At 40.5% G+C, this 22,884-nt stretch overlaps 1 protein-coding gene across 4 annotated transcripts in view; it reads left to right on the top strand.

The window, feature by feature from the left end:
• The first annotated feature begins 1,405 nt into the window (after positions 1 to 1,405).
• Positions 1,406 to 22,884, top strand: part of ZNF385B (zinc finger protein 385B) — a 351,566-nt gene continuing 330,087 nt past the window's right edge. For 2 of the 4 annotated variants that reach the window (XM_036238021.1, XM_036238022.1), the window contains exon 1: positions 2,240 to 2,488. The gene's annotated coding sequence lies outside the window, so the exon portion shown is untranslated. Of the gene's footprint in view, positions 2,489 to 22,884 lie in introns of all 4 variants that reach the window. The other 2 variants (XM_036238023.1, XM_036238024.1) reach the window with 2 other exon arrangements.

Raw genomic sequence — 22,884 nt, forward strand, 5'->3', positions numbered from 1 at the left:
TGGGTTTGAGGACAGAAGGACCCTTTATATTAGAAAGCACTAGAAAGACACAGGCAATGTTAAGTTATCCAATAGGCAAAAATTTGCAATGAGAAAATATAAAGAGAAGCTGGTTTTTCTATATATTTGAATCTTGTGGTTTTTAGTTTAATGTTGTTTCCATGTTGAAGTGCATTTAGAAGGAAGTCACTGCAACCGGTTCAGTGCTTGGGCTTCCAGAGGTCTTAATTTTGCTTTAGCTAAGAACATGAAGGCACAGTTCTTAGTTATGTCACAGGGGGAAAATTGGGAATTGTCTGCATGTATTTATGTCTCTTTCAGCTGTTGTTAGGAAAGCAGCCCTCAAATCATTCTCTACCATAGGTGATTAAAAATAGACAGGGAGGAGAGAGGGATATAGTTGCACTTTGCAGGACATATAAAAAATGCACATGCTGCTAAATTGTGCAAGCCACAGGGAACACTTCTTACAGGTGTTCCACTCTGCAGAGGTTATTCATTTGCCTCCAAGTGCAATTCACGGTGTTGACTTGAAGCTTTAAGGGCCCCTCTCCCATACTCTGCACCTCAGGTACCTGGAGATATCAATACTTATCTGAGCTCAGTAGCAACCACACTGTTCCCAACTCTGAAGTACAGGGCACTAAGCTGGGTGTCTTTCTCATGGAAGGCTTTTTGCCTCTGGAATTTCCTGCCTGTCCCTGTTGGCCAGAACCTCACCTTACTGACCTTCTAGGACTCATGAAAGACTTGTTTTCAATATAGCCCTTACTTATGGAAAGAGACCTTAAGACCATAGTTTTGTAAAAGATAAGCAATTATCATAGCTCATGTTCTTCTGGGTGGTGATTTAATTTTGGTGTTTGCTTCCTGCAGCAACTTCAAATACAATTTTAAGAATAAACATACCATATTAAGTGCCTGTCCTTTGTAATGAGCGAGAATGCCTACCTGAATATGAAGATAATTAGGATTCTAAAAATATAAAAGGTATGTGTCAGATTAATGCTCCTTCTAACCTGGTAGCTCAGACGAACCCGTGCCTGCAATAACATAACACTAAATTCCAAGGTAGGTAATAAACCTGGTCCTTTTGAAAGCTCTAGTGCAGTGTACATGTGTGTTTGTCAAATCTCAATCCTACCCTGAAGAGCAGCATTGGCTTTGGCTGGACAAGAAGATATTTACTCTGGACGATTATGCCAAGACATTAACAGCTGCTGGATTAATTATTGATGGAGTTAGTGTCAATCATCTGAAAGGAGAACCAGAGAATAGTATTTTAAAATCATCTGGTCAAAAAAAAGAAACCACTGCTAACACAGCTCTCTTGTCGTTTATTACTCTTGCACTTCTCCAGCCAAATAAGTAATCTCAGAAAACTGCTCTTCTAAAAATTATTTTTCCTTTTCCCTTAAATGTTTTCTTTCCAAGAGCTCTCTCTTTCAGAACTCAGCACCTTGATTATATCTGTACTGTTTTCAGAAGATGCCGTACAACAGGGTAACTGATGATATGTTCTAGTTTTGGAAACTTAAATAAAAACGGAAAAGAAATCCGGAGGAGCACCCACACAAGAGCCTTTCAGGTCCGCGGCAGGGCTGCGATGTCTTCAGCGCTGCGGGCCTTCCCGGCTCCGCCAAAAATGCTGAGGCTGCTGCCCGGTGTGGTCTTCTAGCCGAGAGCTGGTCAAAGAGGAAAAACAAATAGTTTGGCTGACGATCTCCAAGAAGAGAGTTCCACTCTGGCTTGACTAATATGTGAAAGATCCACTGCACCGCGCCGCTTGGCATCCTGGTTTTGGGACCTCAGCCGTGGGCAAGAAATTTTTCAGCGACCGGAGCCCCGAGGCCGAGGACTGTGAGGACCCCCGGGTGGGGACGGAGCCTCCTGTCCCTCGCTGTGCGCGCACGCCTGGAAAGGCGGGATTTAAAGGAGGCGATACTGCGGGAGACTCTGCAGTGTCAACGAGCCCCCGAACGGTCCCGCCTCATTTGCCCTAGTGTGTGTGCCTCGCAAGTCCCTTCCTGGTAAACCGTCACCGGCTTCGGCGCGCGGGAGTGGCGTTGGCGTGTCCCAGCCCCGGGGTCCTCGGCCAGGCCAGGGGGCCGGCCGGGCGGGCTGCTGGCTGGGACCCGAGCGCAGCCCCCGCCGGGCGCGCCCCGCGGGCTGCAGGCACACGCCCCTCACCTGGGCGAGGCAGGGCGCGCCTGCGCTCAGCGCTGGGGCCGCGGCCAGGAGCCTCAGCCCCACGTCTGCAAGAGTTGGACAGTTCCTGGGCCGCACCGGAGCCGCACCCGGGCCGCATCGAGCCGACCTGTCGCGGACGCTGCCGCCGCCACCGCCTGGGCTGCTGCAGATCGTGGAAGAGCGTCTGCGCGAAGCGCCAGCGCAGCCCCGGCGGGACCGCCGCAGCCGCCGGAGCACGAGCAACAGCTTCTCGGCCGGAGGAGCCACTGCCCCACGCGCCAGAGGCCTGCGCGCCGAGGTAAGCTCCGGGCGCCCAGCCCAGCCCCGCGCCCCCGGGACCGGCACCGCCTTCCCGCCCGGTCCCCGCCCGCCCCCTCAAGGCGAGCGGTCGCCACGGTGCGACGCCGCAGGGAATGGCCCGGAGGCCCCTTCCCGATAGTTTGCACAGTGCCGGGTGTTCCCACTTGTAGAAGAAGACGCCCAGCTGCGCTTGCCGGGGCTGTGGGGTGTGAGGCTCCTGTGAGCCCCCGAAGTTAGGAGTGGGTCGTGGAAGCTAGAGGCGTGGAGGAGTCCCCAGTGTGGGCTCCTGGGCTCAGATTCCCAAGGACGGGGAGGGGATATGGAGCAGGGGAGAGGACAAGGAGAGTGCCCCTCTGTGGTTAGCCGCAGTGCCTCCACCACCTGGGCTTGGAAGTTTCGGGCTCGATGTCTCTCTTCACTATAGGGGAATGGATATTTGAGGGAAGGAGGTGTAGGAGAAGGATAGCAGCAGAAGCTTAGGGTCCCGAGAGAGTTCTGAAGCTAAATGAAGGTGAAACGGGGGCGGCGAGGCAGAAAGAAGGTCTCAAAGTTTGCACTTCCTGGGATCCGTGAGTGGGATCTGGGCTACCAAGCGCTGGGTGAAGGTGTCAGCACGGTATGGAAAGACACCGTGGGACTGCGGAAGGGACAAGGAGAAGGGCGGGGGAAGACCATCTGTTTCGCCACTGTTATTTGCGGGGGCCGGTGGGGAGAGCTGGCAGGACGATGCTTCTCCGAATGCTTTCCCAGGCTCCGGAGGACATTTTTTTTTTTTTTTTCATGGTAATCTGGATGGGGAGTGTTGTGGTCCTTCAAGGAAAATAAATTGCCATCAAACCCCCTACCCCCATGGGTATAAAATAAACACAGTTTTGGAATGGTCTCAGAAGTTCTTGGCTTAGCCAGCGTCCTCTTCATTTTCGTAGAGAGATGTGGTTTGCAGTTCTTTTTGGTTTTGCTTTGCGCAGAAACATCACCCCAAGGTGAATGCAAACTTTGTTAATATGTAGCAAAACATGTTCACAAAGAAGAAATAAAACATTTGCTTTGTAGAGTCCAGCCTAAAGCTTGGAAACTGGCAGCTTCTGAACGATGCATGAAGCTGTCGGAAATGCAAGTCTCAAATTAAAAAGCCTTTTCATAAAGTCAATAAGCTACTTCTTAGATAAAGTTGAAGATTTTGGCTTGAAAATCTTCCCTTAAATATTTCAGGGCCCGATTCCCCTGGTTTTTCAGAGTCCTTTTATCTTATGTTAATGCCATATGTGCATTGAGTATGTGCTATCCCATCCTTGTAATAGATAGATTCCCATAGAATGCAGATACTGCATTGCAAATTCTGTTGTTGCTTGAGGTTTTTAACGTGGAAAAAATTTTATTTGGTCAAAGTGTTGGCTGTAGTTCAGATTCTATATTCCCATAAATCAAGCATTTTTGGATTTATAATTTACGTCCCTACTCATTTCCAAAAGTGATTTGAGGAAGCTTGGAATGAAAACCACAAATCAAATAGCTATTCTTGTAGCTATCCTTGACCTCAGTTGAATGCATTTGTAGTAAAATGCTTTTGAGAAGGTGAATTCTTCTAACAAAGGAAAAATTACTGTCCTTTCTGGAATCATCCTAGTGATACAAATGTTTTGCAGTATCATTCCTTATGTACTTCATTTGCATTCTATTATTTTAGATTACATCAATAATGGTCTCTTTATAGAAGTTTAATAACTGCTAAGTAGCATCTTTGATAAAGAGAAACAATGTTGATATTTTATAGCTTTTTACTAATACACAGATTCACAGAGCAAAAAGAGAATGGTGAACTTAATATATCCTTCTTGAACTGAGGCAGAAAGGAAGCCAAAGGAGTTGTATCCTCTACAGTCACACCAGAGAAGGAACTGTCATTAGTACTTGTCACCCAAATGTGGCTAATTAGGGAGGCCTGTCACCAGTTGGAGGATAACTTTTATAAAGTGTAACTATTATATACGGATCTATCAAAATGTATCAGGTGTTCTCAGCATTCTTTTTCTCAGGCTAGTGACCTAGTTCAGAGAGAGGAGAAAAAATCCTGCAAAACAAACACAACTACAAAAGGCAAGGTGTCTACATAGAATAATGCTGTGTGGAGCTTCCACTATGAAAGAGAAAAGAATCTTAAATCCTTGAATTGCCCTCCCTCATTTCAGATGTTTTTTTTTTTCTTCCAGATGAGTTTGAAGATATTATTGCTTGATTTTTACAACAGCAACAAGTTTTATTTAAAAAATCCGAGCAATTCATTTACTTTTATCAGGAGCGACTACTTCATTTGTGAAAATCTTTAACAGAAATAAAGAGCAAAATTGGCTTTCTGTTGTTCCTATAGATCCTGTGTCTTCAGTGATCTAAAGAACAATGACCATGTTTGGCTCAATTTCCCACTGCTTTTTATTCCTTCTGTATTGTGACACTTCCTGCCCCAACCCTACCATTTCACTATTTCTGTTTGCTACCTCCCTCATTCTGGTTTTGTTCCCCATGTATCTCAACTTGGTCTTTTTGAGATAATCTTTCTTTTATTTGTGGGGAGGGAGGGGGGAGGAGGTGCAGTGGGGGGGGCTGAGAGTGCAGTAAGTCTTTCAGGCCTTATTCATAGTCTTCCTTCCTTCCTTCCTTCCTTTCCTTCCTTTCTCTCTCTCTCTTTTTTCTCTTTCTTTCTTTCTTTCTTTCTTTCTTTCTTTCTTTCTTTTTTCTTTCTTTCTATTCTGCAGATAGCTCTTGATTTTCTTTGCTTTATTAGACAATTTCCTTTTTTCATGTTACTTTTAATTCAGTGGTGTCCTTTTAGAGTATTTTCCTAAAGTAACATCCTATCTCTACTTTCCCTCCTAAATTTCATATTGACGTTTTGAACCTCCTACGAGATGGCTTTATATTACTCTCAGGTGCTTCGAATCTAACGGGTCTAAACTCTAATCAACATCTTTGTCTTTCCATAAACAAGGGTGACTAATTTCTGTATTTCTCCCAGTCACCCAGGAGCTTCTCAATATCTCTGCTTTCCACAAATAGTTCACAGATAAATTCCAGAGACTCCATTTTCACAATGCCTCATGATGCCTTTTTTCCATCCTTTTATCCCCATGGTTGTTTAAATTCTTATCCCTTTTTAGAGACTACCACGATGTCTTCCTGACTAGTTTCTCATCTTCAGTCTCTCTCATTTCCAATTCATTTACACTTGGTTTGCAGAATAAGTTTCTTAAAGCAGAGCCAAGCTCAGTCAGTGGCTAATAAACTTTTCCCCAGTGCCCTACCAAATGCCATATAAACCTCTCCTCTGAAGTTTAAGACCCTTTGCAGTCCAGCCCCAAAGTAGCTCCACAATTTTTACTTTGATCTTATAGAGTGATTGACTCATTTGTTAATTTATTCGATGGATACTTGAGTGCCTGCTACATGCCAGGCACAGCTGTACGTAATAATTTTAGAAGTGCTTATGCATTGGCTCAGTGATATGTTTCAACTTTTATTTTTCAAGGTGGAAATCCACTATTTTATAAATAATATTATGTGGTCGAAATGGGGCCTCAGCAATCCCATCAGCCTCCTCTCTCTACCCTTAGTGGTCTCTGAGGCATCATCACAGAGTCATGAGTCTGCTTGAAACAATTTAGAAAACACTGTTCTAGGCTGTAGACAGTGTTCCTTCAACGCATAACAGGCCCCTGAGTTCTGCATCTTTGCTTATGCGTGTCCTTCTGCCTAAAACAGGCCCTCCCACTTTTCTGAAACCATTTCTGCCTGTCAGAGAGTCAGTGCAATGGCTACATGCTTCCCGATCTCCCCCTGAAATCACTTCTGCTCCTCCAAGCCATTTTGCTTAACCTTATCTTGGAGCACAAGTCATGGCCTTCCTCATACACACACACACATTTCCTATGTTCTCCCCTAAGGGCACCATGCCAAACATGCCTAACCGCAGGCATTCATTTCCAGAAATATGCTCAGGGCCTGGCATATCATGGGGCATTACCAAATAATTTAATTAGATTGAAATCTACCTAGTTCTCTAGTCCCAACTTCTGCCTGTAAATAGCTCTTTGCTTGTTTTAACCCCTCAATTTGGTTCTTAGAGCAGAGACAGAGCTCCTTAAACTTGTGTATGAATCTAAATCATGGAAGATTTTATTAAAATTCAGATTCTGGTTCAGCAGGTAGGGGATGAGGCCCAAGATACTGCATTTTTAACAAGTTACCAGGTGATGCTTAAATAGCCAATTCACAAACTACACTTTGAGTGGCAAGGTATAAACTTCTCCTCTGAAGTTTAAGACACTTTGTCGTACAGCCCCAAAGTAGCCCCGTAATTTTTACTTTGACCCCATAGGTCAATTGATATGGATAGATCGCTGACGCTTTACAGGTTTGGGAGTTTCTGGCAACCTCTGTCTCTGTGCCAGAGGATTTTCCTACAGTTAGTGTTTGTTTTTTTATTACTTTCTATTTCGGAAGTACTTTAGCCTTTGACATTCTTCCCAAAGTTGAATGGAAGGTGCGGTGATTCCCCTGTATTTTCCCCTTGTTTTGCCAATACAGTATTGCAGTGGTTAGTTCTTGCTATTGTAGTTTTCTCTGGCCAGTTCTGTTGCTTTGTTACATTTTCCTTGTCATTTTGTCGTTATTTTCAGATTGTGGCTGTATTCCTTTCTCAGTCTGTTATGATTTTTTTTCTTTACTTTCTCTGGTTCTTGAAATTCTCTTCAGATGCCTTGGCCGACTCTCTGCCCCAACTGTTTTCCTATTGCTTCCAAAATTTTTTTGCAAAAGGAGCCCTGAAATAGGGCGCGGGAGACTCCAGCTCTCATTCTGCTTTTACTGCTGGCGTGAGACATTGGGCAAAGCTGTTTCTTTTCTGGGCTTCTCACTTGGTGTGGATTACACAGCCTCCTGGGTGTACTTCAGCACTAAGACACCATGTGGGATCTTCACACGGGCCAGAAAAAGGCAGATTAGGGAGGAAACAAGGATGGTCCAATTATGCTGCTGGTGTCGGTGTATGCCCCCATCTAGTGTTTCTGTTCTAGATAAACAGCTTCAGCTTCTCTTCTCGTACTTCTCGGAGAAAGACTCTTATGTCTTTAAAAAACAGCTATTCCTTGGCATTTGTTAATCCAGTTGTTTTCAACGCTGGATTCACACTAAAATCATTTCAGGAGCTTTGAAAAAGTAGTGATGTTCTTAGCTCATTTTGAGGGAATCATTTAACTTATCAGTATTTTTAAAATCTCCTCAAATGGTTCTAATTCTCAGCCTGGGTGGAGAACTACAGCATCTGAACTGTAAAGGCAGTGTGGAGTACTGGTTAGGCATTGTGCTGAGTCAAACCTTGGCTTTTGTCCTAACCAGCTTTGAGAGTTTGGGGAGGTTACTTAATGTTTTTGGGCCTCGATTTCTTGATTTGTGAAATGGGTCGACTCGGTCATTTTGGGGACTTTGTAAGAGCCATTGGTGGACTGCTGTGCATATTGTGGTTGTTTAAGAACCAGTAGTGGTTGTTTATCATGATGATCATACTATTAGAATTTTTATACCTGACTCACTTAAGGATCATCTTGCCTTAGCCAAATTAACATGCTGACCCCCTGTTCAGCTTCAAGATATTCTGCACAGTATAATCAGTTTGAAAGGAAATTCATGAGTGTATTTTTAGGAAGTCAGTGAAAAAAATGCAGAATATAAAATAAATATTATATGTTAAGAAAAACCAGTAACCTTTTTTTTTTCAATTTGTTTGATGCCATATCAACTGTATAATCTCAAAAATAGCAGAGATGGATTAAAATACATGCAAACCGATACAAAAAGATAACCAGGCTTTTATATCTATCTCATGAAAAATGACTAGCTCTTTAATAAAGACAGTTTTACCATCAGCGAATAGAAAGGTTTGAAATTCATGGGTCTAAAACTATTTTATTTTGAAAATAAATATGAAGTACTATAAGCCATTACATTTCTGAGTTTATAATGGGAAATAGAATTTAAGTTTTTTTTAAAGCAAAGATTGAGTAAATAGACGTAACATTAACTAAGGGCCCACATCTCTTTTTTTTTTTTTTGGCCGGATCTAAATCAGAAGTGTGGTCAGTAGTTTTAGTGGGCGTGGCATAGGTAGTAATCATGCGTATCAGGGGTCGTGCTGTTGTCCTTTGCATGTGAAAGGGCCGCCGTGGAGTACTGTTGCTCACGCTTTTCTCTTGGAATAAAATGTTTCATTTATGCATTATTTACTCTTTGATAAGGAAGAGTATTTCTCAGTTAAATCTTCACTAAAATTTATTTTCTGTATTGCAATGTGTATTCTTTTTAACAACACAATTAAGATGCTATGAAATTTTAAGAAAACTTTTGAGCTACACTAAGAAAAGGCCCATCGTGAGAGATGATTTGCCAATTCTTTTAAATTTTTGCTTCGGTATACTCAGGCTAAAATTGTGTAAAATTCCACAGAGAGCCGTGATTTTTGATGTTTATTAGTTAAAGTGGTCAGTCTGATTGTTACTCTATTACGTAAGGTTTTCAGAGTCTAGAAGCGCGGACTCTTGGTCAGTTTACACTGGTTGCATACCAGGGTTCAGATTCTAATTCATCTCAGGTTTAATAGGTTGCTGTTTCTGTGAAATATCAGTTAGGGAGATGGAAATGACTACTATTTAGTCAAAGAAAACTCTTGTGTCTTTAGGGTTAAAAGGAATCTTTGTGCAAAACCTTTATTGATAATTAGAAAAATAAGATTCAGAGAATTTAGAATATTTAAAAATTGAGCCTAGGGAAAAGAAACATGAGTAAGTGTAGAAAACTTTCGTTGTTAACAGTAGAATATAAACTTCACATAGAAATTGGGTGGACTCTGTAATGGCCTTAGATTCAATACTTTAGAGGTGAGAAAACGTTCCTTCAAAGACTTTGGGAGAGATGTTACCTTATATGTTATGAAATAAAGATATAAAGCATAAAAATGCCACTGTTTGTGTGAAAACATACTTGTATGTAAGCACAGACATTTTGATTTTATATGGATGAAGTATTTTTTATTTAGATCGATTTGTCATTACGCATGGTCTTAATATCTGGAAATGCTGATGTTTAAACACATCTCATTCCCTGCATATGTTGCCCTGTTAAAGGTGGAAATAGTATAGCCTAATGGTTAAGTTTAGGAGCGCTAGAGTCAGACTGTGTGGCTGAAAATTGCAGTTTTTCCATTTATTCACTGTGTGAATTTGACCAACTTACTCAACCTTTCTGTGTCTTAGTTTCCCAAGTCTAACAGACAATGAGTGAAACTTCTGTGGGATTATTGTCAGGTAAAATGAGATAATACACAAAATAAACTTAGCAGTTCTTGGTACCTACAGTACTTATAAAGTAGCCATTATTAGACATTATATAGTTTAATAATTAATATCAAATACTTCATAGGTACACTGATTACTTTGCCAAGAAAACTTTTGCAATTCTGATTTTTGAGACTTCTGTTTGAAACTCACTTTGTATTTTTTGGTTATATATTTTTCTCATCTACTTTTCCTTGTTTACTTTAGGAGAACAATGAAATGAAAGGGGGAGAAGAGGTATGGAAATGTAAGCAGTATGAGGAGTCTTGAAAATTTTTAACCATGTGAAGCACAGGCAAATTTTTAATAATAAACACCTAGTCTGGGCTGTAGGATTTTTAAAAAGACCAAGGGATTTTTAAACGTAGCTTAAAATGTAGCTTCTGTATGAATGTGTTCATGAACCTGGTATACACTTGTAAATCTGGAATTAATGAAAGTGACCCATATCAGCGAGTTATCCGGGTATAGGAGCCAACTCATGTAAGTAGGGTCCGTGTAAGAACGGTGTCCTCATTCAAGAACAGTCTCTTCTCAGGTACCTGAATTGTAGTTGAATAGTTACCTGGATCCTCCTGGGTTCATAGGTATTTATTTTATTACCCAAGTTGGATTTTCTGTGTTGGAATTTAGACAACAAAATATTTAACAAGAAGCCGATGTAATGGGTGAACTACATGCAGAATTATCAAAGAATTTAAGTCTATATATACGTAATTACCATATGTTTGGTTCTTAATAGTCAATCTTACTTTTGTAGGAATAAAATTATCCAGGCACAGAATGTGGAAGGTAAAATCTTAGTCTTGTTCTTTTTCGTAACTTCCTTCTTGAGTCCCATGCATGTGGTCACCAGGCTGTCCCTACAGATGTTTTTAGTACAGTGATTATTGGACTTTAGTTTGTAAGAGAATCCCTGGAGAGCTTTCAAAAAGTACAGATTCCTAGAAATCACCCTTAAGGTTTCTGACTTACCAGGTCTGAGGTAAGTAGGACCCAGTAATCTAAATATTTTATACGTATCCCATTTGATTTATGGACCACACATAGAAATTAGTACTAGTTCTCTAGATTAGCACTGGTTCTCAACTCGGAAATCATATTGGCATTACAGTGATCCTTAGTAAAGGACCAGTGAACGATGCCAGGCTCAGTTCCTCCATGCTGCATTAACCACAGGACACTCCTTCCTTGAGCTGCTCTGAGTCACCCATGTGGAGCCTGTCAAGTGTGAATTCTAGAGAACCAGGCTCTGTTTTCTCACTGACTTCCCCACTGGCCTTTATTCACAGGTTTTAGATCACTGTGGTGCTCCACGGTTAAGCAGACTGTCTACTACCTCCTTCAGTATCTCTGTGAACTTGCTTGTGATATTCGTATTCCAGGGACTAAATGTAACTCTTCAGAATCTGAAAGGAGATAGTGGGGTGTGAGTTCTTGGAGTCAGAATTTTCCCCTGGCTCCCCACAGAGTGATTGTGCCTCGATGAAGTTCTCTGGCCAGTGTTTTGTGAAGCATTGCTTTTGCCTGCATGACTGACAGCTTCGGACAAACTCCAGTGGTTGTGGTAACCACACAGATGGCAGTGACCATATGGCTGGTACGGGGACCACCATGACTATTGAATGTCGGCAGTGTCTCTTGCCTCTCACGTCTCCAGGCTTCTCCCTTCCCTGCATCCTGAGAACAGCCATTTCTTCTGTCCTTATGGTTTTATGGTAGGAAACACAGGCCCCTTTCTCTCTGGTCTCTTCCTGTCTTCCCTTTTCCACAGCTGCCAAGTAGGGACCCAAATGACGGTGCCAAATGTACAGATGTGATGGCATGCATTCAAACTGCTGCTGTCCTGGCAGAGAGACCCTTTTAAGCCTTTCTTGCCCCCCTGTGTATAGCTTACATAAACAAGGTTTAAATTTGTTGTACTCTCGGCTGGCATGGGGAAAAGGCAACCTGATCTTGGAAAATATTTGATTTCTTGAAATCATGTTTCTGAATTATCAAGTTATAGCAAGAAAAATTATATACTGTGTATATGTAACAGTTCTGAGTTTTCAGAATATGGATGCCCATTTAAAAATGCAAATTACAGACTTTTTCCATGTTGCTATGTAAAATAATGAATACATAAATATTACCGATTATTTTAAAATCCATCAATAGTGTTCTGTCTTGTCAAATAAACCTTTGTTATCTATAAAACCTCAGAGAATGATTGAGGGTAAAGTGGCCTAAAGGTTGACAGTTTAGCATGTCCTCATTGCAGGGTCGCATTATGACAGAATTCTACCTTCACCCTGACTCAGCTCTCCTAATAGGCAACTTCTTTTCTCAACAATAAGGAGGCTCACCGGTAACTGAAGGGAGCAGGGGTTGGGAAAGGTGTGGGATTGGCAAAAAGGTATACCTACCTCAGAAATATCACCAATCAAATTAAATGTGAGATGGAATTATGCATATTGGAAACAGCAATTATCAAGAGATAATTACTGGTCACATGGCAAGTTTATTTGCTAATATTAGTGGGAAAAAATATTAAAGGCAATATTTGAACTGTTCCATAGGGTCAATAATGATACTCGTTTGAGAGACCATCCACAGGATGGGTTTGTAAAAGGCTCTGGGGCCTCTGCTTAGCTGGGCAGGTTGTCCCACTCGACAGTCCTTTCATTGTAGCCCACTTCTTTGTTTCTGGTACATCTTATTACAACCATGGGAAAGTGCGCTCTAGGAGCTGAAGCCACTCTAAGCAGCCCAGAATGAAGAAAGACACACGCAGAATCTTTGTGAGTCTCCCCACCCCCATGCTGCCGTTTCTCAACCACCTTTAGTAACATGACAAAGCACGTGTCTCACCATCTGGTGCCGGATAAGATGGCTTTGAACAGACATGGCAGATTCCTGCAAGCACTTGAAGGGATGACATGTAGACAAAGAAGTAGATTAATTTTTCTGAAGTTCCAGCAGGCACAACCATATTCAGTGGGTGTGATTGTAGGGAGGCAGATTTCAACTTGATATAGGAGAAAACTTTCTAATGATTCAAACTGTTCAGTAATGGCCTTGAAGTGTCATGCTTGCTCCAAGTAGAAGTATGCAACAGATGAGAGGAACAGCCACCAGAAACAAAATAGAAGGGATTCTAACATTGAATAGAAGCTTGACTTGGCTGATCACTACAATTTGTCCCCTTCTTGGCATTATTGAGGAGTGACTGACGGTAGACAGGAGAGGAGGGACATATAAGAAAAAAGGTAGATGAAGAAGTACACCTAGATTCCTTAAAAGAAAAAGAAAAATTATTTTCATCTTTTCTCTTCCATCTTTTAAAGCACATCACCACGTATTGAGCAACTACTACGTGCCAGAACATCATTTCATTTAACAGCCCATAGGCACATATCCTAGTATGCCTTCTCTTAGCCAGAATTCTGCAGTTGTTTTCCAGCATCTTTGATGACTTTCTGCAGGCTGCCCTGAATGCTCATCATATCTGAGCTAGAGTCCTTAATAATCTTTTCATTTCACAGCACGTTTTCTATATTTCCCTTACTATGCTTGTGATATTATATTGAATTGATTGGTTGGTATTGATTGTGTTGATTTTCCTCACTAGACTATAAGCTTTTTGAGAGCAGATCTCTTGACTTATTTATCAAGTTAATTACTTTTGAGTATCTGGCAAATAGTAAAAGCTAATGTTGACTGAATATTGGATTACTCCTCTCATCATATCCCTCCCCTGAAGAAATACCTGGAATGACTTTTATCCTCAAGTTAAGGAACTAAAAGAAAAAATACCAGAATATTCTTTCTCCTTCTAACCCTATCTTTCCAATTCTAATTGTCTCCTAATTACCTACCTACCCCATTCATTCTATTTCAGGAGAAGAGGGGAAGGTAGTAAAGAAGATGAGGTGGAAAAAAATCCCCAAAATTAGAGAAGGGAAAACCACTTCTTCATCAACCCAATTAGTCATGTTGCCTTTGTAGGGTGAGGAGGAAATCCCGCTCCTGCTGTTAATTAGGTGTGGAACCCAAAACTAGTTTTGTGACCACTTCTTGTTTCTTCTCAGTAAAATGAGGATTTTGTCCAAATAAATTTTTCAAGGGTGTGTTCGGGTCTGAAATACTGTAATTCATAATCTCTTTTCCTTTCCAAGGTTTCCTGAAGTCCTTTTTCTCTAGGTAGTAATTTCGCGGATAACTAGGAATCCAGAATGACAATGAGAAACAATGTTGGGAAGTAACATTGGAATAAAACTATGTTCTTTGTAATCTGATATATCTGGATCGAGTCCCTGCTGTATGGCCTTGCACAGATTTTAAATCTATCAAACTAAAGGTTCCTCCTCTGTAAAATGGCTGTAATATTGTATATCTTATATAATTGCAGGGACTCAATGAGATGACATATATGAAATGCTTATTCTGTACCAGAAGCAGAATAAATACTTGGAAAATGACAACTGCTATTATTTGGAAATACTATAGCTCTTTCTTTCTTCTTCTTTTCTCTAACTCCTGAAAGACACCCACATGCAAGTCCTGAAGAAGTTTTCTTGGCATGGTTTCATTGTGCTCACAAACGTAATTTCTCCTTCATCTAGAATTAGTAGAGGACAGTCAAGCTCCCTTTTTGCTGAGGCACCTGCTTAACATGTACCATGGCCAAAAGAGCAGCCCATTTCGCAGTGATTGGGCATATATTTATTTTAACATTTGTTTAGACGACATGAATGTTATAGAGGAGACCTTGGAAATGGTTGTGGGGTCATCTACCTTAACATCATACAGTGTATCACACTCAGATCAAGATTCCTTAATTTGAAAAAGTTTTGACTGAGCAATGGTGACACAGCAGCTTCTGAGCCTGACAATAAATAGACACCTTATAAAGATGTGTGAAGTTCGGTCATAGAGAACAAACTGCACTTACCAAGTAGTAGCATTTCTTATTAAAATAATTTTATCTTTGAGTCCATTGTCTCCATATCTCCTGCAATAGAAGCTCATGCTATGGCTAGATATCTCAACAGCCTGTAAACTTTTATGTGGGCTTTGGAAAAGGGGTGATAGTTTTACGAAATATGATTTTCTCATCTCACCAAATCGGATTATTTGAGATAGTGTCTCTGGCTGAAAAATTTCCATCCTGAATAAATCTGTACCTCTGAGACTCTGTGCAGCCTGCTGGCAGAGTGGAAATGGAGCATAATAAATCTGCCTTGAACCCATTTCTCTCCTCACAACTCCATAATTCATTCTTTGCTTGGTACCCATGACCACTTTTTTACAGCAAATCAGTCTGAATCCAGGCTGCCTCCTTTCATGTGTAGTACCTCCTCCTTGGTCCAGATCTCACCTCTCGGCATACTGTAATGCTTCCAGGCTTCTTTCTAGAGCTGTATGCCATCACAGGCCCTGGATCCAAGCTGTTCCTAATCTTATGGCAAGGAGTTCTCTAGTTACAGAGCAGCTTATTTGATGTAGTATACTTTTTAAAAAGATATGCTGTTTAAAATCAATTAAACTGGATAACGGCATCTCTGGAATACGTCTGTGGCCTAGTGAATATTTCAGATATTCTTTTCTGAGGTTCCCCTGAGAGGACAGAGATAGAATGGCCTGCTACTAAAGCCACAAGTTTCTTTATTCCAGTCCCATCCACTTGACCCATGAGGAATGCTTCTCTGTTGCTTCTGTGCTTTTCTCTTGTTTCCTCTTCTTAAAGATTGCTTTGGTCCAATGGCATCCTGCCATCCACTGCCACAAAATCACATTCAATTTCAAGAGGTTTATAAACCGCACGAAGTCCATCTGTGGAGCTTAGGAAAATTTCTTCCAAGGTGAAAAGGATGATTTAAATTGAATCTTGTACCTTTGTTTCTGAAATGACTTCAGGATACTAAGGCTATTGGACCCCGTAAGTTCCAAATTCTGAAAATAGCCATTCTAGACGTTTTATAAGAATATGGCTTTAAAATGTAAACATAAAAGTAATTGAATAACATAAAATTTGAGACATAAACATGCATTAATTACCATTTCGATAGTCAGCAAGTCATTAACTTCTCCGAGAAGATGACTTTCCACAGTCAACTAAAAGTGTGTATTCAGTCCCTACCATATGCAAGTATGTCAATGGAGAGAAGATTACCTAAGAAGAGAATATTTGAAATGCTCCCTTTTCCTTTCATCATCTTGCAACAGAAACAGTTGGCTTTGAAAAGGTCCTGCTAGCCATACATGACAACTCTGGATATTGCCGAGATAATTGAATGGGACAGATGACAGTGATTAATTTTCTTCTAAGATATTTAAGACTACTTTAACTATACCTTTAATTCTAGGGCACCTGATATCAAGTTGTAAATATGGGATAATGAATGGTTTAGTTCTTGCATTCCTTAGGAGGTCCCTAGGATCTCCAAATAGGCAAACTCTTGCCAATTTCCTGGTGTGACCATCTGAAAGGGTCATTTGTGCACATGTTGCTTTGCACATACAAGCCCAGAAAGTGGAGCAAGAGAAGCAAATCTTTACAGATATGATGTGAAAAATATGATGCATGTTATCCATACAGTTCTTTTGCATAAGAGGTGGATGTAACATGCCTTTTGTATGATGACTTTATCTTTGATCTTTGGTCCCTGTTCCTGTCAATTTTGGTAGCGCTTGGCTCTCAGATTTACAGGAAGAATGACATTTTTGTTCTGGCCATGGCACTCTGGATTGGCTGCCTTCACTAACTGTAACCCACCCTCTGCTAAGATTTTCTACCTCTTGAGGCTGGTGTTGTATTATGCCACATTAGTATTATTTTTTCTCTCTTACTTGTCTTTTATTCTCTCACCCTTTTAAAATTTATTGCATTGTACTCAATCAGGTAACACGACTCACCAAAGAATTGATAAAACTGCATATTTAAGTAAATCCATATCGATAGTTACTGCCAGATCATATCATCTAAGTAGAGGAAAATATTCTATAATAGATTTCCTAGTGTATTCTTCTGAGAGTTTTAAAACATTACCAGCTTTAGGATTGTTAGGGTAGTTTCTGGATTGAGGAAATCAGTTAGATCTGAAGTAATCATCTTGTATGGTGTCGGAATAGTGAGCAGTATGCTCTTGACATAAGGAGGAAAGACTGTCCCAGGATATAGATATTATACATGCCATCAAGGCAAGGCTGCAAAGAAAAAACAATAGAATAAATAGTCTTCAGCATGGTTCTTCAAGTTGAATAGTTTATAGACCTTCTCAGGCACTATTATGATTTTACCCAATGCTATTTGTATTTGGAGTGCCCTTTGTTATTAGATTTTTATTTAAATTCTGAGAGTGATAGAGCTTGAGATAAATAATTTCACCTTTTTTTTTTTTTTTTTTTTTTTTTGCTTAGGCCACAATTAAATGTCCTGTACATTTTTAGATGTCTGGAGAGTCATATTGATTCTTTGTCCTCTCTACCTCCACCTATTTGCACTAATAATGTTGAGCCAGTTGGTTTGATTTTCTTATTCAAACATTCCTTTGACTGAACAATTATGATGTTTTCACCTTGGTTTTCTTCCTTCCTTCCTTCCTTCCTTCCTTCCTTCCTTCCTTCCTTCTTCTTCTTTTTTTTTTTTTAATTTCAAATTATGTTTCATATAGAAATAACAATAACAATAGCGACCAGAGGCCATAGGCTCCTGTACTGTGTGGTTGTGTTTTCAGTAGTTAAAATATATTACATTATTTAATAACAATATAAAATCCCCATTTTATGCATCATTAAACTGATACTTAAGAAGGTGAGGAACTTTTCTAGGTCATAAGACTAGTGACTAATGGAACATGATCATGAACCCAGGCCTCACTGACACTAGAACCCATCTTCATCACAAAAACTATAATGAAAGAGCAGAAAGGAAATTTAACCATCATTAGTTCAAATATTGTTTTTACAGGTGAAGAAATAGTTCGAGAAGTTGACTGCCTTACCCAGGGTTACACATCCAGGAAATGGGAGAGGCAATTTCAATTGGTGTCCATTTTCAAGGAGGTTATGCAGGCATATTCTATTCCATCTCATTGGTTAGGCTGGATAAGATATCTTCTTTGGACCAAACTGCTATAGGAATCATGGACACGCTATGTAGAATTATTCGAAATGGCTGCTGCTTCACTCCCCTCTTGCTGGGGTTAAGAGGAATCCTTGTAGTTGGGCAGAAACTACAAAAGCTGTTGACTATATGGGGTTGTTATCTCCCACTGCAACCCCACTTCTAGTCAAACTCTTGCAAAGCTGGAAAGCAAATCTCTGCTAGGGAATTTTCCATGCTATTAGTACTCCTCCCTTCCACACTGACTGAATCCAGAGTAAAATCATTCTGCCTTAGTTGTTCTTTGCTCAATCCACTCTCCAGGCCCTACCTCTATGTGGAAGGTAGATTGAGTTTGACAGATGGAAAATCAGCAGCAGTCCTGAGACTGGCTGCCAAAACTATGGAGGAGGAGGTGATGTGATAGGTTATGGCATTGAACAGAAAAGGTACAAACACTGATGCACAAATGAGGGCAGTAAGTGGGGACCTTCCTAAGCAAATAGTATTTTCATCACTGAATGAATATGTTAAAGGTATGCAAAAGGCAGCTAATGGACAAAGTACTGATTTCTGTCACATACCTGTATCGTTTAACTTTCATGATGATGCTGCAATATAGATGTGTCTCAATGGGATTTTTAAAAAATTGTATATTTTTCTGACCACAAAACTAGTCTAAAGTTATTCAATAAAAAAAAATAAGGAAAGAAGTCATGATTCACTGAGATACACATGCAGGTGGAATGGTGATTCATTATGATACAGTTGTGTTTTACTCTAGATGTGCATGTCCTTTCCCTTTCCATCAGGTAGGGAGGCCTCTGCTCCTACTGCCTCAGGGGAGAGATGCTTTGCAGAGATGAAAGCAGAAGATGCTTATGTACTAGAAAAGAGACTGGCCGTGGTGTTCTACAGGCCCTCTGAGGGGACTGTATTCTGGGAGAGGAGAACAGCAGAGACCTTGGGAAGGGTAAGCAGTGAATTTTGCAAGAACATACAAAGAGAGGTCGATTTCCCAAGGTCAGTCATGGACCCAATGGTCTGCTTCTTTGGAGCACCCCAGTGCTGTGGCAGGATTTTGTTGGGTAATGTGATCATCTAGAGAAGCTATGTATTTTACATAGGGATCCCCAGCCTTGATAAATCCTACAGCACATGAAGCAGGCCCCTCAGCACCAAAGTCTGATGAGCCTTCTTGCCTGTGGGTTTCTCTCAAAATTGCAAATCTGAGCTTATTTCCCAGGAAGATTCCTTCGATGACTTATCTGTGGGAGGTAGAGAAAGGCATTTCAAGCAGATGAAACAGCACATGCAAAACTGTGAAGTTAGTGGCACAAGCACTGTGTACCAGTGAACTTCTTCATCTGGATCATGGGGTTGTGTTGATGAGCAGCTGGAGGGAGGGACAGGGGTTGCTCATGGGTGCCTCGACTGCCATCTGGTGGAATCCCCAGATGTTTGATTTTCAAACATTTTTTAGGAGCATTTATAATTTTTTAGATAAAATCTTACACAGAAACCCAGTAGGCTCTCATGCCATGTGCTCCCCTACATATCTTTGAACTCCCGAAGCATCTCTGTGTGATCATGCTTGTGGATAATGGGGATCCCATTATCTGATCAGATTAGAAGTTTAAGATGATGGCCGCAATGGTGGTATGAAGATACACTGAGGTGTGGAGACAGCGTATGTTAGACTAGATGCAAAGAGACCAACCATGAACTTTAGTTTATATTGCGAGCCTCATTTAATTTGATGGTAGAAATTTAGTTATAATTTAGGGCCACATTCCCTTCTGACTTGAATTTAATTCCAGGGGATGTTTATGTATATAGTAAAATCTACCACTTATTCCAAACTTAGTTATGTGAAGAGTAGAAACTTTGCAAATTTTAACAAATTTAATCACTATAGTAACCCTATGTGGTATGTACTCTTATTATCTCCATCTTATAAATGAGGAAACTGAGGCCAAAAAAGTTGAGTGATTTGCCAGAGTTAAAGAGCTCTTAATGATTAGAGCTAGGATCAGAACCGAGGCGGCCTGCCTCCGAGTATGCTCTAGCATTTCTGTTCTTAACCAGCAAAACTACAATGTGGGAGAATCCATGGGGAGTATACCATTTAGTTCTTGGCTGTGATCAGTTTTCCCTGGCATCCATTGCCATTGCATTTATTTTTCTTTATCCCATCTGGTTCTAGGACATTGTCCATGCAGGTTGTTCTGGATCCTCCAGAATGATTTATTGACCTACTCACAACCCGTATTATGCCTGGAAGAAACTCTCTGAGGTTGTCCAGTGTTTCTCAACTGGGATTTTGCCCCAGGGACACTTGACAATGTCTAGTTGTCCTACCAGAGGGAATTATGTCATTGTCATCTAGTGGATAGAGGCTAGGGATGCTGATAAATATCCTACAATGTACAGGACAGTCTCCACAACGAAGAATTTGGGGATCAAAAATGTTAATAGTGCTGAGGTTGGAAAACCCCAACACGAACATGAAATTAAATTTCAGCCATTTTATTTACAGAGTCTTGCTTTAATCTCAAGGCTCCATTTTTCCAGGAAGGCACAGATTCCCTTGTTTGTTGTTTTTTTTTTTTTTTTTTTTTTTTTTTTAGCACCACCAAACCTTCTGAGAGATTTCTGTTACCTTCTTCAACATCAGGGCTCACTCAGTTCAGGGCTGGTGAGTGGTTTGAGACCTGGGTCCCCTCTTCAGGTACCCACTTAAGTCGAAGCGCTCTCACTTATCTTTGACTATTTCCCTCTCTCTTCCTTTTACCTAGTATAAATGTGGGAAACTTTGCTCTTACATTCTTCAAAATCTGTTCCCTACGAGTTCCCTTAATATTTGAAACTCAAACTGCAAGAATCAAGTAGCTTTTTCTTTGCTTTATGCTACATGCTATGTAATTTCTTTTTTGGGGGCAGTAAATACAAAAAAGTTAACTGACTGAATGAAGTTTTACAGAAAAGCAGGGAAAATCTTCGTTTGTTCATGTCAGCATTTTGCGGTCTGTATTCCGAGGTGCACCACTGTCCTGGAAATGTCAGTAGATCTTTTATGAAAGGGAGAAACTGCTGCATGTTGTCACCTCTCTAGGCATTCACAGGCCATAGAAGCAACCTACTTAAATTTGTTTATCTCAGGACTTCCCCAGAGTATTTGACCAAACAACTTTTATTTTTCATGGAATCCCCAGGAACAGTTTGTACATAATTTGAGAAATGCTCGTCTATTTGATAAATGTGGCCTATAGCAAAGCAATGACAGAGATAAGAGGAAAGGTAAAAGCTAGACTCACTAGGACTGGATGAATGATTGGTCCTGGGAGGTAAAGAAGCAAGAGAAATCAATGAGAGAATATAGAAACTTGCAGGTTGAAGGAACAAATTTTTTATTATTTCTTATATATCACAAAATATTAGGCACCAGGGATTTTTAAAAGTATAAACCACAAATGACAATACTGAATTTATCTCTCTTCTGTATTATTGTAATGGCTTTCTTTCTTTTTTTTTCCCTTTAAAAAATTTTTTCCCAGCTTTATTGAAATAGACAATTAGTTGCTCATATTTACATTGTACAATTCAATGAATTTTTTTCAATTATAGTTGGCATACAATAATATACCAGTTTCCGTTGTACAACCTAGTAATCAGTGATCCACATAACTCGCAAAGTGGTCACCCCACTAAATCTAGTATCCCTTTTCCCCCTTACATATTTATTACATTAACCATCTTCCCCATACCACACTCTACATTTCCATGTCTATTCTGCAACAATCCATTTGTACATCTTAATCCCTTTGCCTTTTTTTCCCCACCCCCTAAACCTCCTCCCATTTAATAGCCTTCAAAATATTCTCTGTATCAATGAGTTTATTACTGCTTTTGTTGTTGTAATTTATTTGTTCTTTAGATTACATGTTTGTGAAATCATGCAATATTTGTCTTTATCCTTCTGTAATGGCTTTCTGAATGGTCTCCTAACTTTCATTCACTTCCTTTCCTAATCTTAACACCACAGTGGTACCAAAGAAGTCTTTCTGAAGAAAGAAAGGTATAGTCATGTCCTTGCTCTGATTAAAGAACTTCTTTAATTCAGTTTTGCACATAGACAACCCAAATTCCTTTGTGTAGTGTTCCAAGGCCATCTCAAAATCTTCCTGAATGTGAATTTAATTTGGTGTAGCAAGAAATGGGCAACCTTTACTCAACAAGATCTTGCCTTGCACTGACAGTGCTTATGTGCCTTTTAGGGACTCTGGGGAGCAAGACAAGCTGTTCTGAGGGTCTTGCATCTGCTCCTGCCTGTGTGAATGCCTTGATTCTGTATGTTCTATAAATATATCTGTAATTTAATCTTAGAATGGAAGTACATGTGGTCTGTCTCTGCCTGTATGGATACCCATTATTTGTCCCTTTAGATCCATTCTCACCCTTGTCCACTCAGTTCTCTGCTCTGGGGGGCTGACCTGCATGGACTGAATCGACGGAACCCCTTGACCTCTGCTTTTAGTTGGGTTTGGTTAATGGAAAATGCTGACAGGAGATAGGAAGGAGGGAGGAGAGTGAGATCAGAGTGTATATTCCCTGCATCACTCCCAGAAGGGCAGCACAGGTTGGCTGTGTCCGGTGCTGGTCACTGCTCCTCTCAAGGTGCCCCCACCCCAACAGTCTTTTTTTCTCTACAGGTTCAGTAACTGCCTTCTCCCCTCGTGGTTGTAATGCCACCTCTGCTCTAACCTCTGGTTCCTCTGTATCCTTGTGGTTCTGCCACACCCTGACTATGTGCTTATAAATAGTCCTTAAAAAATAAACCCTCTTCAGATTTTTCCAATTCAAATGTTGCATTTCTTTCCCATCAGTGATATAGTTAGCCATCTGGAACACTTATATTTTTGA

Source organism: Rousettus aegyptiacus, unplaced genomic scaffold (assembly GCF_014176215.1).
Source record: "Rousettus aegyptiacus isolate mRouAeg1 unplaced genomic scaffold, mRouAeg1.p scaffold_m13_p_2, whole genome shotgun sequence".
Lineage (NCBI taxonomy): Eukaryota > Metazoa > Chordata > Mammalia > Chiroptera > Pteropodidae > Rousettus > Rousettus aegyptiacus.